Below are 18,784 nucleotides of genomic sequence, written 5' to 3'. Positions count from 1 at the left end.
ATCATAGAAGTGTAGGACTGGAAGGGACCTCGAGGGATCATCTAGCCCAGTCCCCTGCACTCATGGCAGGACTAAGTATTATCTAGATCAGAGGTGGGCAAACTATGGCCCGTGGGCCACATCCGGCCCGCAAGACTGTCCTGCCCGGCCCTTGAGCTCCCGGCCGGGGACGCTAGCCCCCAGCCCCTTCCCTGCAGCCACAAAACAGTTGTAAACACAGTTTGTCTGTGATCCAAGATTAGATTACACTGATTTTCTTTAAAGATACAGTTTGTTTTAAATATTGTTTGCCCTTAAAGGTGTAATTACAGGGCAGAGTTAAGGTTGTTTGGGTGCTCTAATTGTCTATTTCCATACCATAACATGTTTGGATTTTGTTTAAGTATAAACTTAACTATGAAGTTTCTGGGTTTATAATGCTTGTTTTTTTAAATAATTACACATTGCTGTAGCATAGTTTCCCCTAAATAATTGATATGGCCTTTCAACTTTACCTTCACTTTCACATCGTTTTTTGAATGGGAATACATTATTATATGTCTCTAATATAATGAGTGGTCAAGGCAACGGTTTTACTTCTCATCCAAAGGACAGCACATTTTCCAGCATCACAATGACCTTTAATGTCACTTTGGGACATTGTGTTTCAATACTGACTCAGTGGTGAGATTGCTACACACTCTATTGCATCACTGACTCAACTGTGTCTGGTGCACTTCAGTTTTCTTTGGTAGTCTCCCATTCAAGTAGTGTTCTGCAATGAGTCCTGTATCTTAGATCTGACGTAATCACAGCTCTAAGCAGTATGGGTAAGTCTTATTTGTATAAACCAATTCACACTTGACTAAACAAAACAGATCAAATTGCCGTTCATTACTTATCCTAAAGTTGGAACACTCATTTTCAGCAGTTAACCATGGAAAAAAATACATCAGGAAATAGTCAGAATAAGAAATGTGGTTTAGTTAAGTCTCATGCTACAAAAGCTCCATGATCTTGCAAAGTGTCTCCTCAGCTTGCTTTGGACTTGAAAGGCTTGTTTTCATGTGGCAGCGATAGGTGAGAGGATACAGCTGACTCTTTAAGACCTCCTGTAGAAGCACTTGTACGCTGTGTAGATGACAGAAAAGGGGAGAAGTGAATAAAGCCCACTCAACTGATATTCATATATTGCTCAGTGACCATCTAACGGCTGTGTGTTATCCTGCATATAATGAGTGAATGCTCCTAGTTCAGTTCCCAATGGACAGCTGTCCATATCACAGAAAACATAGCAGCAGCTAGAACTAATTTTCACCTCTGCTGGCAGTTTCAGTAGAGATGCAAGTGTGATTTGGACATGGCCTGGAGACTGAACTGCCATGTTAGTCTGAGGCGCTATGTCCATGAAGGTACCCTGGCAGCGGAAGGGAAAGCTTGTACTGGTAATACCCATGCTGATCCTGTTCTGTGGACTTTTGTCTCTGTTCAGTCTGGGCCCCTTTGCTATCCAATCTGCTTATCCAACTATTTGGCACACCTTTTCCAAATCATATTAAAGAGCTACAGTAATAATCCAAATATCACTGTAAAGTAGGTTTGGCTTTTACCGCTCCTCTTCTTCCCAAGACTTTTCTTCTTGTGCCTTTTATCCCGCCTCTTCTTGCGCAGTTTTCGTCTCTTCTTCCTATTCCGGCTGCGATAGCCTCTTAATTTTGTCATAATCTGTTTTGAAGATCCCACACCTGTTGTTTTTTTGATTGAGTAGATCTGTTTACTTGGGGTAGTGAGTTAAAGCACACTTGTCTGAAATATAAAGAGGCCTTCAATTATGACATGTGAAGTTCAGCCTCCCTACATGACTGCAATTGTGATGGCTGTTTTAAGTCAGATTATGCAAACTATTACACACACAAATTACATTAAAAGAACATTCAATGTAACAAATCAAGCACTCAAAAAGTTAGGAAATCCCAGAATTAAAGATCAGAGGGGCAGCCGTGTTAGTCTGGATCTGCATCCGACGAAGTGGGTATTCACCCACGAAAGCTCATGCTCCAATACGTCTGTTAGTCTATAAAGTGGCACAGGACTCTTTGCTGCTTTTACAGAATTAAAGATGCCTCCCACGCAATGCCTTCCCACCCCCACACGAATGCTCCAAGAGTGCCAGAGAATGGGATATGGGCAGTCATTCCTAGTGGTTAGAGAACATAAGAGCATAAGAACTGCCAAACTGGGTCAGATTAAAGGTCCATCTAACTCAGGATCCTGTCTTCCAACAGTGGCCAATGCTAGGTGCCTCAGAGGGAATGAACAGAACAGGTAATCATCAAATGATCCATCCCCTGTCGCCCATTCCCAGCTTCTGGCAAACAGAGGCTAGGGACACCATCCCTGCCCACCCTGGCTAATAGCCATTGATGGACCTATCCTCCATGAACTTATTTAGTTCTTTTTTCAACCCTGTTGTAGTCTTGGCCTTCACAACATCCTTTGGCAAAGAGTTCCAGAGGTTGACTGTGTGTTGTGTGAAGAAATACTTCCTTATGTTTGTTTTAAATCTGCTGCCTATTAATTTCATTTGGTGACCCCCAGCTCTTGTGTTATGAGGAGTAAATAACACTTCCTTGTTTACTTTCCCCACACCAGTTATGATTTTAGAGACCTCTATCATATCCCTCCTTAGTCGTCTCTTTTCCAAGCTGAAAAGTTCCAGTCTTCTTAATCTCTCCTTATACAGAAGCTGTTCCATACCCCTAATCATTTTGTTGCCCTTTTCTGAACCTTTTCCAATTCCAATATAGCTTTTTTGAGATGTGTTGACACACCTGCATGCAATATTCAAGATGTGGGCATACCATGGATTTATATAGAGGCAATATGATATTTTCTGTCCTATTATCTATCCCTTTCTTAATGATTCCCAACATTGTTTGCTTTTTTGACTGCAGCTGCACATTGAGTGGGTGTTTTCAGAAAACTGTCCACAATGACTCCTAGATCTCTTTCTTGAGTGGTAACAGCTAATTGAGACCTCTGGGGGACACCACTATTTACCCCTTTCCATTCTGAAAACTGACCATTAATTCCTACCCTTTGTTTCCTATATTTAACCAGTTACCGATCCATGAGAGCACCTTCCCTCTTATCCCATGACAGCTTACTTTGCTTAAGAGCCTTTGGTGAGGGACCTTGTCAAAGGCTTTCTGAAAATCTAAGTACACTATATCCACTGGATCCCCCTTGTCCACATGCTTGTTGACCACCTATAATTCCAACTAGTTTACCTGGTACTGAAGTCAGGCTTACTGGCCTGTAATTGCCGGATCACCTCCGGAGCCCTTTTTAAAAATTGGCATCACATTAGCTATCCTCCAGTCATTTGGTACAGAAGCTGATTTAAATCATAGATTACAAACCACAGTTAGTAGTTCTGCAATTTCACATTTGAGTTACTTCAGAACTCTTAGGTGAATACCATCTGGTCCTGATGACTTATTACTGTTTAATTTATCAATTTGTTCCAAAACCTCCTTTAATGATACCTCTATCTGGGACAGTTCCTCAGATTCGTCACCTAAAAAGAATGGCTCAAGTTTAGGAATCTCCCTCACATCCTCAGCCATGAAGACCGATGCAAAGAATTCATTTAGTTTCTCTGCAATGGCCTTATCGTCCTTGAGTGCTCCTTTAGCATCTTGATTGTCCAGTGGCCCCACTGGTTGTTTAGCAGGCTTCCTGCTTCTAATATACAGACATTTTTTTGCTATTACTTTTTGAGTCTTTGGCTAGCTGTTCTTCAGATTTTTTTTGGCCTTCCTAATTATATTTTAGACCAGGAATCAGTGGCCAGGTGCCAGAGCCAAGGCTCAGAGCCAAGTCAGAATTCTGGAATCCGAGGCAAGGGTTGGGACTGGGTTATCCGGAGTGAGGCAAGGCAGGGGCAAGGCTGGGAACAAGTAGGCACAGGAGCTATCAGCAGCCGTGGGCAAGCGCTTTAAGCAGCTGCTGATCTGCTGCTGGGTTTGAGTCAATCTGCTGACTCTTTCCAGCAGTCAGGCAGTATAGCTAATCAGGCAGCCTATGCAGGCCAACTGCACTCATTAGGTTGCCCAGAGACAAACTCTGCTGTAGGATCTGCTTCCAAACTCACTCTGCTGCGAGCTCTGATTCCTGACAGTACTCTCCATCCCCCGAGGGCACCTCTTTGGGGCCTGGTTTCTTGGGGTAAGTCTGAAGAAACTCTCAGAATAGTTCTGAGGTGCTGATGTTCTCTATTGGCTCCCAAGACCGCTTGTCTGGTACATAGCCTTCTCATTTCACTGAGTACTGGAGCCTTGCCCTAATTCACCAAGAATTGAGGATTTGGTGGACCTAGTACTTCTGCTGTCCATAGGCTATTATGGATAGCAATGGAGGATAGGAGAGGGTTGGGTATGGGTTCTCAGTGTAGGGCTTTAAAAGTGAGATGTGAAAGACGGAGTGGATCTTCACAGACTCAGACATCTGTAATCTGAAGGCCACTGGGTTTACCTGTTGTATAATCTTGTAGGGGTAGTCTAGTTTGATGGATTGATTTAAGGTTCTGGACAGACAGCCACACCTTGTCCCCAATGGGCAGATTGGGGCAGCATGACAGGTTTGGTCCACATGGTATTTGTAGGCTTCTTTGGCAGACTGGAAGTGTTCCTTGGGCTCCCGATGCATCCAGTGTAGGTTAAATCTGCAGCAACCAAATTACAGACCTTGAATTGGCCAAAATGGTCTGCAAGTAGCAAATTGTGGCATACTTTCAATATCTGAAACCTAGATTGTCCCTCTGGAACATAAATACAACCCTTGCAATAGAAGAGGCCATTCTGTAGTCAGAACTTGGAGTTGGTTTGGGTACCCGCATTGTGCAGGGTCTGACAGATCTGGGATGTGAATGGGTCATTGGAGAGTAGGGAATGGATGGAGGACATCATACTGCTGTTGATTGTGCTGTTGACACAGTTGGACATGGAGGGATGAATAAACCCCCTCTGCACGTTTTCCTCAAGATAACCCCAGAGGGCCTATAGTTTGGGTTCGGAGAGGGAGTAAATGCACCCAAAAGGAACTCTTCTCCCAGCTCTAGGTCAAAGGGGCAGACATAGCTGCAATGGGACAGTAGAGTGTCAGCTTTCTTTTTGTCAAACACATGAGCATAGTTGATATTTAACAGGAATCCCAGGAGCTGTTAGAGGTTCCCTTTGGACCCTCCCTGCATATTCTTTGGTGGGCTGAGTCTGCCAAAAGGGGTTGCTGGTCCTGGGTCAGCTCTTGGGAAACAGGATTGTCAGCAAGAAGAGGAGTTAAAGCATACCATGCCCAACTGCCAGTAGACGCATGGACCAGGGGCAATGTGCCAGGGGATGCCAAGGACAACTGATGAATGCAGTGCACAAATTAGTCCAAACAGGAGAATTTCTCAGTGACCTCAAAGGGTAATTATCTCTAGGGAAGCTGTCTGGTGGGTAACCGGTCCTGACAAAGGAGTGACCTGTCTTTGGACTCCACTAACTTGGGGAAGTCCTTGCACTTAGTGGGGATATTGTGTGTTTCAGTGAACTCCAAGTCCATGAAATTGCCGAGGGACCCAAGTACACTCAGCACCTGTAGATTGATGTTGGGCATTGTGGGATGCTGGAGAGGGAGTTGGAGATATGTTGTATGCTCATTGGCCCTCACCAGGGTACCAGCAGACAAGAGTTGGTGTGGGCTCTGCTGGGGAGAGGAGAAGTCTGTCACCCAAGCCTAAACCCCCCTATTGGGGCTGGGGCTTGGTGTTTCCCAACCAGGGGGCACTATGGACCGAGGCAGGCCAGCTTATTGCAAAGTGTCCTTTCTCCCCTCAGTATAGCCATAGGCCTGATACCAAGTGTAGATTCTTCTCCATGTTGGAAAGCCTGGACCTGACCAACTTGCAAGCTTCCAGGTGACAGAGTAGGGGCTGGTGATGGCAGGGCCAGAATTGGTGGGAGTTGGGAGGATCATCTTTTATGCTGGTGGTGTTTGGTTAGGCAGTCATTGATCTTGATACACAGGTTGGCTAAGCATCCAGGCCAGACAGGGATTCTATTCTTTAATACCATCATTTAGGCTGAGCCAGAAATGATACTGCAGAGTGGCTTCATTCCACTTCATATCTACTCCCAGGCGTTGGAACTGCTGCATATTTAGCAATTGGCTGGCATCACAGCGGCAACACTTGATACTTGCCTTCAGCCATATGCTCTTGACTCGGGACATTGAAGATCACCTCCAGGTCCTCAAATTCTCCCAGAAGCGGGGTTGATTTTTCTAGGATTGGAGATGACAAAGCACCCCCACCCCCAGTAAGCAGGCTGATAATCAATTGCTTGGTCAGTGTGGTAGGAGCAGCAAAAATAAGGAGCCAACACTGCCCCAGGAACATATGATGTTTGTCACAATTGCCATTGAACCTGTGAGGTGGGGGGATCTTGGGTTCATGGGGAGCGGGGCTTGGAGCTGAAGGAAGTGTGGCTTGAGCTTGTAGGACCACATTCTGCACCTACACGGTGGCAAGCTGGACCAGCCAAGGTCTGTAGGTCTACTACTATCTCCATCAGAGAGAGAGGCCTTTGTAGAATCCTTGCTCGCCATATCAGCTCTAGTTCTCTTATAGTTTGTGTTGGGGCTACTCAAACTGTCCTAGACCTGGGCAGTCTCACCGCGTGGTTAGAGCCAGGAGTCAGGCCTGATGGTTAGAACAGGAGTCAGCACCCAGGCACCAGAGCCAAGGCTCCGAGACAAAGTCAGATATAGGACCCAAGGTTCGGAACTGGAGTCAGAGGCCAGGGATCAGAGCCGAAGTCAGGAATCGTAGCTGAGAGTTAGGACTGGGTTACCTTGGTTGGGGCCAGTGCAAGAGCAGAGCTGGGAACAAGCAGGCACAGGAGCTATCACAGCCATGGGCAAATGCTTTTGAGCAGCCTCTGAACTGCTGCTACTGCTAGGCTTAAGAGCCAGTCTGCTGACTCTTCTCACCCATCAGGCAGTGTAGCCAATTAGGCAGCCTACTACAGGCCAGCTGTGCTCGTTAAGTTACCTGCAAGCACTGCTTTCTGAGAAGAAGTGTTCCTCTTTCCCAGTAGGAGATTTTCTCCTGTGCATCCTATCTGTTATGATAGCATGGAGATCCCTGTGGACTCACAGGAACTTTGATGGAAAGAGAAGCTGCCTTGGGAGTGAAGCTGGTAGCTCCATTGTTGAAGCACCTTCATCATTAAGTCTGCCGTCTCCAGCACATAGCAGCCAGACACCAGCTAAGATGAGAGAGCCATAAAGCATGTCACATCCAACTTCTGACCACAGAAAGGGCAGCTATGGACCTGCTATAACTTCTGCTCTGCCCCACCCTGGGGATGGGGCCACAGAGCCTCATGGAGCCCTGACAATGGGACCAGTCCTGTGTCCCTTCTGTTGGTGTTTAAATGATTAAGCAATCTACCACTAGAAAGTCTTGGCACGTGTGTACAGGCCCAACCTGTATGCAACAGAACCAATAGAAATGCAGCATGCAAATTATTTGGAGCAGGAAAGTGAGGATTGGTCATTGCCTCTCATATCAGATTCACAGATTAAGAGGCAAGAAGGGACCACTGTGACCATCTAGTCTGACCGCCTACAGTCAAGCCATAGAACTTCCCAGAATTAGTTCCTATTTGAACTAGAGCAGATCTTTTAGAAAAAAACATCCTATCTTGATTTAAACATTGCCAGTGATGGAGAATCTACCACAACCTTTGGTAAATTGTTCTAATAGTTAATTGCCCTCACTGTTAAAATCCTCTACCTTATTTCTAGTTGGAGGGCTTGTCTACATGATGAATTAATGTGTGGCTGGCCAGGGTGTGAATCAACAGCCCACTAGCTTGCTGCATGCTAACTGGCCCTAGGGACCCTGCTACCATGCACTAAAAGTTCTCTAGTGCGCTTTGGTGTACTCCTGCTTGAACTGGGAATACCAGAACTGGACATAGCATTTCAGCAGCAGTCACACCAGTGACAAATACAGAGGGAATAGAAGCTCCCTACTCTGACTTGATATTCCCCTGTTTATTCATCCAAGGACTGCATTAGATGTCAAATTAGTTTGACAGGTTCTATTTTTTATAAAGTCCTGTTCATTAGCACTAATTATATTAGCTTCCTTTAATTTTTTTATGGAGTTCTGTATCAGCTGTTCCATTATTTTCCCAGGGATCAATATCAGACTTATAGGCCTATAATTAACTAGGTTGTTCCATTCACTCTTTTTTAATATTTGGCACATTAGGTTTCCTTCAGTCTTCTGGAACTATCCCAGTGTTCCAAGAGTTATTGAAAATAAGCATTATCAGTCCAGAGAGCTCCTTAACCAGCTCTTTAAAAACTATTTGAAGCAAGTTATCAGGGTCTGCTGATTTAGAAATGTATAACTTTAGTAACTGCTGTCTAACATTCTCCTGAGTTCCTATTAGAATGAAAAGTGTTTCGTTTCATCATCGTCATCATGACAACATTATCTGTTCTTCACCCAAATAGACAACAGAACTAGTTACGGAACACTTTGGCCTTTTCTGAATTATTATTGACAACTTTACCTAATCCCATCCAGTAATGGACCCACAGGCTGTGGAGCCTCATTTAAAGGGTGTGTGTGTGTGTGTGTGTGTGTGTAGGGGGGGGAAATAGCCTCCGTGCCTGAACCTCCATTTCCCCAGGAGGTGTTCTCCCCTCCACCAGCAGTCTGACTCCCCCCACCCAAGCCCATTAGCGCCTACATTGGTGAGTGGTATGGCAAGCTGGTGCATGGGGTGGTAGTGCCACTCAGGTTTGGACCAGGTTTGCATGAGGTTGCAATGTCACTCACTCAAATTTTGGCCCAGTCGCTCCCCGACCCTAGTCATGATGGAGGGGCAGCTGAGGCCAGGTCTCAATGCCATTCCCTCAGATTTGACCTGGCTGCACTTCCTCATAATGGAGGGATAGCCAGGCTAAGTCTGAGTGAGTGGTGGCTAGCCCAAATTTGAGTGAGTGGTGTTGTGACCCCTGGCATGGGGGGTATCAATACCACTCAGGTTTGACCCAGCCAAAAGGTCATCAGGCCATGGCTGGGGTAGCTGCCCTAGTTCCACGGCCCATGAATGAGCCAACACCATTATTATGATTCTCTTTGGTCCAATATACATACCAAACTTCTTCTTAGCCTTAAATCTAGATTGCTCCTTGTGTCCTTTTGCTTCCCTTATCAATTTTCTTAGTTCTGAGCTTCTGGTTTGTATTCATTACTATAAATTTTCCTTTTTTCCATCTGTTTTATTTATATATATATTACAGCTGCCTTCACTTCCCCTCTAAATTTGGTGTTGTTTTTTTTTTTTCAAACAATGCAGCCTTCTTTCTTGATTGCAGGATATTGGCTTTTTGGGAGTGTAATAAACTGTTCTTAAACAATTACCAATTATTATTCATGCTTTTCTATTCTCCCAACTGTTATAGCTCCTAAATGTTTTCAGATTTGTGAAACTGGCTCTTTTAAAGAATCATGATATATATTACTGGTTTGAACTTTATTCGATTTGCACAAAATATAAAAGTAATCAAGTTATGATCACTTGCACCTAAGCCACCATTAATTCTTAGTTCTGTGATGAATTCATCTTTGTCTGTCAAGATGAGGTCCAATATAGAATTTTCCCTTTGTGGATGCAACACTTTTTGAGTTAGGAAATTGTCATCTGTAATGGTTAGAAGTTCCAAGAACGTTTTAGTACTGGCAGCATGAGACCCCCAGCACATGTCACTGACATTGAAGTCTCCTGTGATCATGCAGCATTTTTTTCTACACATTACAGATAGATACAGAAGGATTAGGTCATTCTGTTCCCTAGTGTAATTTGGTGGCCTGAAGCAGACACCACAAATACCCCATTTTGCGCCTTTTGGGATGATGATCCACATGCATTCAAGATCATTTTCTTCTGAGTTGTCAGTGACTCGAAACCAGCTCATGTCATTTTGTTCATACAGAGCTCCTTCCTAAATAGGTTATAACCATTTACTTTTAACATTCAAATCATGCGAATCATCCTGCCAGGTTTCAGTAATACCAACTGGATCAAATTCATGCTTGTAAATGAATAATTCCAATTCCCCTTGTTTGTTATCCAGGATCCTAGCATTAACATATAGGCATTTAAAGAATAAGAATGACATGAGCTATTGACCTAGTTCTGACTATAATTCTGACAATTAGATTAGCTACAACAATCATTAATAATTTAGATCACTTACAACCTAAATTATTCAAATTTAGCCTATGCTTCAGATTTCGGTGCAATTTAATTATGAAGAAAATTTGAAGAGTCTATTTTATTACTTTGTTAGGCTCATTCAAACAAAAAAAAAGAGAACTCATGATGAATTTTTTAAAAAAGCTTTTCAGATGTTCTGGAAACATGAGAAATTATTTCATCCAAGAAAATTCAATTTGCCTCTGAAGAGCAATCATGTTAAATTGAAAATCAAATTCCCTCAAAAATCCCAGTGCTAGATACTATGCTGATGATGCCTTGAGAAAAGCCTAATAGAGGGAAATAGATAATTTTCTTCCTAGTTGGATTACTTCATTTAAACTTCAGAATCTGATTGGAAATGGACAAAGCAGCAAAGTTAGTCTTCATGTTTCAAGCAAAATAAAAGATGAGGATGTGCAGGGATTTATTTATCCTATTCTAGAAAATGTAGTGAGCCCACTCAATTACAAAGAACTGTTTCAATTCTTCAACCATCATTAAGTTGCAAATATTGAGATTCAGAGAACACTACCAGTCATTTTGTAGTCTGGGATATATAATTGCTCTATCCAATTGTATTTGCTTTGTTTACTGTTGCACGTCAATTCATGACATATTGATTCAACTTATGGAAGTAATTTTTTTTCAGTTCATTTAAGTGATAATTTAGAATGAACATATTTGAAGGAGATGGCTGTAAAATATAATCTGAGTTTTAAACAAGTCTAATTAAAAAATACAGTCTCCATAAAAAGAGGTAACAAATTTGTTTAAACCAGGGGTAGGCAACCTATGGCACGTGTGCCGAAGGCGGCACACAAGCTGGTTTTCAATGGCACTCACACTGCCCAGGTCCTGGCCACCGGTCCAGGAGCTCTGTATTTTAATTTAATTTTAAATTAAGTTTCTTAAACATTTTAAAAACCTTATTTACTTTACATACAACAATAGTTTAGTTATATATTATAGACTTATAGAAAGAGACCTTCTAAAAACATTAAAGTGTATTACTGGCACACGAAACCTTAAATCAGAGTGAATAAATGAAGACTCGGCACACCACTGCTGAAAGGTTGCCGACCCCTGGTTTAAACCATTGATTTGAATCTACCCTGACTAGTGTGGGAAATCTGAAGTAGGCAAAACACAATTATCCGAGCTGAATTTGGCCAGATCTCCAGGATCATATAGAGAAGAGTGATAAGATATTGCATCATTCAGTCTCCTAGAACCAAGATGGAGACATTCTATTCAGTGCTGACTCTGAAGAAAGTGATTCAACGCATCTATCTACCTAATATATTTATCTAATCTATCCCCATAGTATAGTATCCAAGTGTCTGCAGCTTCCTGAGCTTTTCCAAGAAGGTTTCCCATCAAAATACTGACCAACCTGTGCTGCTTAGTGTATGCTGAAGTGCTGATTAGACCACAGCCTGAGATGGTATGGCTGCAAATGTACATGTGTATCTAGACGTAATACCCACTGTCCTTAGGCTGTATTACCTTTTCCGTGGCCCTTTGTGCGTGCAAACACACTTTAATGAGGTTCTTAGAGGCAGTCACTGTTGGAAGAAACACTGTTAGTACGCCTCCTGAAGAACTCTAGAACAACCTTGCCAGAAGGGTTTAGTTCCAGAGCTAAAGTAGAGGCACAAGTTGTCTGTCTAAATGCATAGATTCCAAGGCCAGAAGGGACCATCGTGATCATCTAGTCTGACCTCCTTTATAACTCAGTCTAGAAAACTCACCCAGTGAGTCCAACAGTTTGTGGTTGAGCTACTTCATCTCTTTTGAGAGACATCCAATCTTGATTCAAATACTTCAAGTGATGAGAGCCCACCACGTCCGTGGTGAGTTGCCCTTTGCCTTTGACTCTTGTCTCCAGTAGATGGTATTTTTCATGAGCTATGAGAGCTAAACCAATAGGTCTAAACATACTTTGGGAAAGCAATCTTCTACTACCATAATGCTAATAGTTTTCTTTAATGAATGCTGTATTACTTTTGAAGGTTACATTTATTATTCCTAAAAGGTTTCAGCAGTGGTTTAATGAAAACTTTTTCTGATATACTTCTGAAGGATAACAACATTTGTAGAAGGATTTGAAAGATAATGTACACGATTCTAAAACAATTTCAGGATAACTTTAAACTCATGCTTTTGAATTGCTACAGACTTAATGCCAAAATCCTTGTGCAAACACTCTGGGATTCCTTTCTTCCATTACAAATCTTCGGCTTTCGTTCTATGAGGAAAACGAGAGGCTACATCCCTTCTCTCCTCCTTATCGAATATTTTACATGTGCTCATACTTCTCTGTTAAAAACTCTTTTTCTTCTGTTTGTACTACTGAATAATTCATCTAGTTACAAGTAAATTAGGCCAGACTAAGCACCCCAGGTGCTCTTCCACGGCTCTTTGGCTAAGATCTGAGTGGAACAACTTCAGCAATCTTCCTGGCAAAGCAGTTAAAGAATTAAAAAGCATTAGATGGGAATTTGGGGGAGGCCGAGAGAGAGAGAGAGTTTATTTATTTATTTATTTATTTATTACCAAATGGTGGGCACTGTGATCCCTCTGTTAAAGGAAGGCTTGTATTTATTTATGTAGGGTCAATTCAAACAAATCTGGAGTTCCTTGTGAAGTCGGGAAATTGCAATCTCTTTCTGCAAGGCCCAAGGTTGCGTATGACCTTCTCACATCACCTGCCACAGACTCTTGTGTCATGCAAATTCCAGGAGATTGAGTCTTGCGGGGAACTGCAAGGAGAAGTAATGATGTGTCCAGAACTGGTGTGTGTGTCTGTGGGGGGGAGATAAGGGAGCGGTAGATTGAGCTTTCCTGATAAACAGGAGAATGAACCCATGATGTTCCCCAGCCATGGCAGTGGTAGGAGATGTTCTGATTCCCTAGGAAGCTCAAATTATTATCCTCTCAGAGCCCTCAGCCAGCATGAAACAGCTTGCACTCCATGTGGCACTGGAGTATGAGCAGTAAACATCACATTAACATTTATAGGGACCCAATGACCTGTCACTGCAGGTTTGGCAGCATTGTCTGAACTCTCCCTCCATCTGTGATCCACACTGATGAGAGGGGTAGGAGTGCTTAGGGACAGATTGTGCACCCTTGCAAGGACAGATAGAGTGGGAGGCCTTCCCCCCACTTGTGTGACCTGTGCAAGGGGAGACACAATAATAGTCCCTGTGAGACCACTCTGGCTCCCTCCAAGAAGCAAGTACCAAGAAAAGGGCTGGAACAGAAGGGGAAAAGGTAGGGCTGTAGTCCTGAATTCTCATCTCTCTGCATGGAGTGTGGGGCTGAAGCACTGGGGGGAACAATCCGTAGGGATGGCACAATGACCACACCAAGCAGGTCTGTGAGAAACTGAATCTCTTGAGGCACAATCCCTCCAGTGTCCTCCTAGGGGCAGGGACTTGCAAACAGTTCTGCACGTACAGATGAATGTTCTTGGCTCAGTATTAATGCTTGCTATTCTTTCCTTAAAATGTAAATTACTGTACAAGCTCTTTGATAAATGGATTGGAAAATTGTCTATTCCACTGTCACTACATTAGGTACTCTCCCTGCAGAAATGCTGTTTGGTCAGTTCTTCTGGCATTATTCTGAAGTAGATTTCTATTCCCCTCCCCAAGCTCCCTTGCAGTGTTGCAGTAGGTCATTCAGGAGGCTGTTCCCCTCTCTCCAGGGCTGGAAGCACAACAGTTCCAGAAACCCCCACTCCACCCTGATATCTATGAAAACTGCAGACTTTTTTTTTTTGTTTAAATGTAGTGACAGGGATGGAGAACATTAAGAATCATTGGTACAGCAACATATGGCTACTGACAGGATGCTTGAACTCAGAAAGGATCAGATCAAATGCAAAAGCATCTGGATATGCTGTGTTCCTGCCAGAAAGGATAAGCCTAACCCAGTTATATGAAGAAATTCTTCTTTTGATATTGATATTCCTAAGAACTACTGTAATGCTCCTTTGGAAGCCTGGAGTGAAAAGTGCCCCCAGAGTGGGGGGGAAAGGTATGTTGCTTTAGGAAGATCTGTGGACAGGAGGGTATTTTTAAAATCTTTTTGCTGTGAGGCTGTTGCCGCTTATTGATAGCATATGGCGGGGTCTCCTGCTGGATTTTTCTTCCTGGTAAGATGTGTGTTCTTAAAGAAAGGCCAAGATCGCCTTGGCACCTCTTCACATTTGTTCTTATAAATTCAAATGAGTAAACTGAAATACAAGACAAAGATAACTGAGATTTGAAAAGTGGAAGGGCCCTGTGAAAGCATAACCATACTTCTTGGTTTATGAGGCTGGGTAAAGTCTTGTCTGTAATTCTACAAAAGGGAAGCCTGGAAATTTGAAGGATTTAAAATCTCAACTGGTATAAATTGGCATAACTCCACTGCCAATTTATACTAGTTTAGGATCTGGGCTTCAGTTTTTGTGGACTTGGGTCCTGCAACATAGCAGAAGAATAAAGAACAAGTAGGCTGTGACAAATGTCCAGATTCCTTCCAGATTTTGATTCGTGTTTAAGTGGAAGCCTATTTTGTAATCAGTCTTCAGCTAACTTTTGTTGTTCAGAATGAAAACAGAGGAGTCTAAAGCTCTGCCGTGATCTGTTCAAAATTGGCTCAGAGGCCCTGAGCTTAGAAAAAATGAATTCACATGAATATGGATTTCCCATAACTGAAACTCATTACAAACCCATAGACCAGCTTTGGGGTCATGCCTGTTCATTCTGGTTCACTGGAATCCGTAGTCAAACTAATAATGGTTAGATACAGGGACAAATGAAGCTGGTGTATGTGTGTGAATGTATCAGGTGGTTTTAAAAAAAATGGGTAGACTAAGCTAAACTGTGTGTGTGTGTGTGGGGGGGGGGTTGCACAGGAACTGAAGTAGACAGGCTCTCACACGCTCTGGTGTAGGGGGTGTGGTAGCACGTGGAAGGTGGGAGGAAATACATAGTGTTGCTGTCTGTAGGCAGGCAGGGTCAGGCTGCTATAATTTAACCGTCCCACAGGGGTCTTCATTACAGTGACTGTGTCTTCCTAAGTACCTGTAAAGTGCATAGTACATTTTGAATGCCACTGTAATATAAATATCAGCCTCCATCTTGTTTCTCATTTCCTCTTTCCTCCCCGACACTCTGCTGTGCCAGTGACGCCCGCTTGTTCTGTCAATTTGCTAGTTTCTCTCATGAGCTTCTCTATGCCTTCATGAATAGTGCCCAGTATCCAAGAGGGAATCCCCCATGCAAGGAGCATTCTCAGAGGGCTGGATCCAACAGCTTTCCAGTTGTTTTGCACTGCTGCGGGTGTCAGAATTTTGTCCACAAACTATTGTGAAAGAAATCCCGGAAGGATGTTACAAAATAATGCTCTAAGATGGAATTTCCTTACAGTGCATAGTGCAACAGAACTTTTTGCTAAAATATATTATTTAATTGTAAAATTTAAGGCAAACATTTTCAATGGTGGCTAATGATTTTGGGTGCCCAACTTGAAACATTTTAAAGGGGACTAATTTTCAGAGAATGAGCCCTTAGCCCTTTCTGAAATATAGGTCCGTTTAGGGGCATCCCAAAAAACAGAGGCATCTAAAATCAGCTAATGATTTTTGAAAATCTGACCTAGTATTTTCAGAATGAACAAACTGCACAATCTTTTAAAAAGAGAATAATGCTAGGTCTAGACACCTTCTGAGAGCCAACCATCAAGGATTTTGAAAGCGTTTTCCTTGAAAGATTTTTCTCTGGAAGACAGATTAAACAATATTATCTCTGAAATCTTATCCTGTACTTTAGTTGTATCAGGAGGACAGAGTTTTTATTTGATATTAATGGAGCAGGTGAAATATGAAATGATATTCCCTTAATCTTTAATGAAATAGCTGTTTTCAGTGTTTAGCTTGTCTGTTCAGTGACACGAAAGAGCTAATAATATCACTATTTTTGAAGGATTTATTCACTCCAGGCAGCTTGATTTTCTGAATCTGTATGAGACACAGTTTAAAGTGCTCTAAAGATGCCTTGAAAAAAAATCTTGCATCCTAGAACTTTGGCAGCAGGATTTGAAAGGTATAGTTTAACAAAAAAATCTCCCAGACAGGCAATATTCCTGGAATAGTGACAGAATAGTTTGGCTCACACCTGTTTTAAAGGAGCTGCAGTAATTAACTATGGCAATGTATGCTTGGAAAGTCTTTAACTATCGGATCTGCACTATAACTCTGTATTAGCTACATGATTCTTTTTTTAAAATAAAAAGTTGAGTAACTGCTATACTTGAGCAGAAAAGCAATTGCAATGAAATTCAGCTGTTTAAATTGAGATTTAGTGGGTTTTAATACCCAAAGATATAAGTTCATATTAAAGGCTAATAATGACTTGCAATATTTCCTTATGAAAATTGAAGTTAAAGGTGCGTAAACTGGAAAAATAGCCTGTATGGGAAAGTTATCCTCTCTGAATGCCACTGCTGATCTTTTAACCACAATACAGGTCTCAGCTGCTGAGTAGTGTGTATACAGAACTCTTTCATGTCCGTGAAAGGCTTGTATGGAGAGGGTGGAATCAAGGCCTGTGCAGAGAGCCGGCACAAGGGCTAGAAATACACTACGTAAGTCCCATAGAAGTCCTATTTTTAGGTCTTAAGTACATAGACCTTCAGGGGCAGCTCTAGACATTTCGCCACCCCAAGCAGGGCGGCATGCTGCAGGGGTGCTCTGCCGATCACCGGTCCCGCAGCTCCGGTGGACCTCCCGCAGGCATGCCTGCGGAAGCCGCGGGACCAGCGGACCCTCCGCAGGCACGCCTGCAGGCAGGGGCAGCTCTAGGATTTGCGCTGCCCCAAGCAGGGCGGCACGCCGCGGGGGGCACTCTGGCAGTCGCCGGTCCCGCGGCTCCAGTGGACCTCCTGCAGACGTGCCTGCGGAGGGTCCGCTGGTCCCGCGGCTCTGGTGGACCTCCCGCAGGCACATCTGCGGATGCTGCACCGGAGCCGCGGGACCAGCGGACCCTCCGCAGGCATGCCTGCGGGAGGTCCACCGGAGCCGCCTGCCGCCCTCCTGCGGGACGCCGCCCCAAGCACGTGCTGGGGTCTAGAGCCGGCCCTGCCTGCAGGAGGTCCACCGGAGCCCTGCCTGCTGCCCTCCCGGGGACCGGCAGACCGCCCCCCACGGCATGCCGCCCCAAGCACGCGCTTGGTGTGCTGGGGTCTGGAGCCGCCCCTGTAGACCTTGTATGGCCCTCCCTCTGCACAGGGATGAATTTCATCCAGAATGAATGCAGACTATAAAATTATATTGCTTAAGTCTTACATAGCACTTTTTCATCTTCAAAGCCCCAGCGCAGACAGAAGCTCCACCAGGTGGTGCTATATATTTATCTTTGTGTTGTCTTGTTATGATGTTATGAGGTTGTCTTGGTTGGGGGAGAAAGGGTGCTAGGAGGAAGTTAGTTCTGGCTAGGTGGGCTGGAGTTGTTGCTCTGAGTCTCCCAATAAATCCTTTGCTTTCTATAAGTGGGTATTACAGTAGGTAAAATTGTTACTCTGGGCTGAAATGTTGTATGCCACGTTTCAGCATGTATTGGATTTCTGCAGCCAACAGATGTATGCCTTAAAATAAGAGTTTATAATAGAAATATTCAGTAGCCTTCCAGTGGTGCTAGCATAAAAATGCACCAACATGGTTCTTTAGTGGGAATTGAAGCCAGGGTCTTCAATTCCAAAAACATTGTCTTCTTGAGCTGAAAGAGTAGTATCGTTAGCTAGTAGTAGCAGGCTTCTCATTCTCTTAATGTTCTGGCTCATCTCTGTGAGGGAATGATTCTTTTGAACCAGAAATATGAACATCAGTAAATAAATAGTATTTTAATATAATAAAAATAGTATTGAATACAATACATGTAATTATTGACTACCTTATTTTCTGTCTTTTAACACATTTGTCTTTCTAAACATCAAAGCTTTTATTCGGTAGAGAAGAGGCCTGTTTCAGCTATCTTACTCCATAAAAAAGATGAATTGCTTCTTCTGTCTAGGCCAGGGGTTCTCAAGCTTCATTGCACCACGACCCGCTTCTGACAACAAAAATTGCTCCATGACCCCTGGAGCGGGGACTGAAGCCTGAGCCCAGCTGCCCCGGAAGTGCGAGGGGGAGCTAAAGCCTGATCTCTGCTGCTCTGGGAAGAGGGGCCAAAGCCCAAGGGCTGCAGCCCCAGGCAGAGGCCTGTGACCTGAGCCCCGCCAGCAAAGGAGGAAGTTGTCAGGTTTTGGGCCTGGACAGTGGGACTCAGACTTCAGCTTTGGCCCTGGGCAATGGGGCTTGGTCTTGGGCCCCTGGCCCCAGCAAGTCTAACACCAGCCCTGGCAATCCCATTAAAATGGGGTCATGACCCACTTTGGGGTCCCAACCCACAGTTTGAGAACCACTGGTCTAGGCCATGTCTATCCAT

The 18,784-nt window shown here is 43.6% G+C and overlaps 1 long non-coding RNA gene across 5 annotated transcripts in view; it reads left to right on the top strand.

The window, feature by feature from the left end:
• Positions 1-698: 698 nt before the first annotated feature.
• The window catches only part of LOC120396113, a 38,544-nt gene continuing 20,458 nt past the window's right edge, over positions 699-18,784 (top strand). For all 5 annotated transcript variants that reach the window (XR_005592990.1, XR_005592992.1, XR_005592991.1 and 2 more), the window contains exon 1: positions 699-809. This is a non-coding gene — a long non-coding RNA (uncharacterized LOC120396113). The remainder of the gene's footprint in view (positions 810-18,784) is intronic.

Source organism: Mauremys reevesii, linkage group 1 (genome assembly GCF_016161935.1).
Source record: "Mauremys reevesii isolate NIE-2019 linkage group 1, ASM1616193v1, whole genome shotgun sequence".
NCBI lineage: Eukaryota > Metazoa > Chordata > Testudines > Geoemydidae > Mauremys > Mauremys reevesii.
Note: the sequence above shows the minus strand (reverse complement) of the source record. Positions and strands in the feature narration are given on the sequence as shown.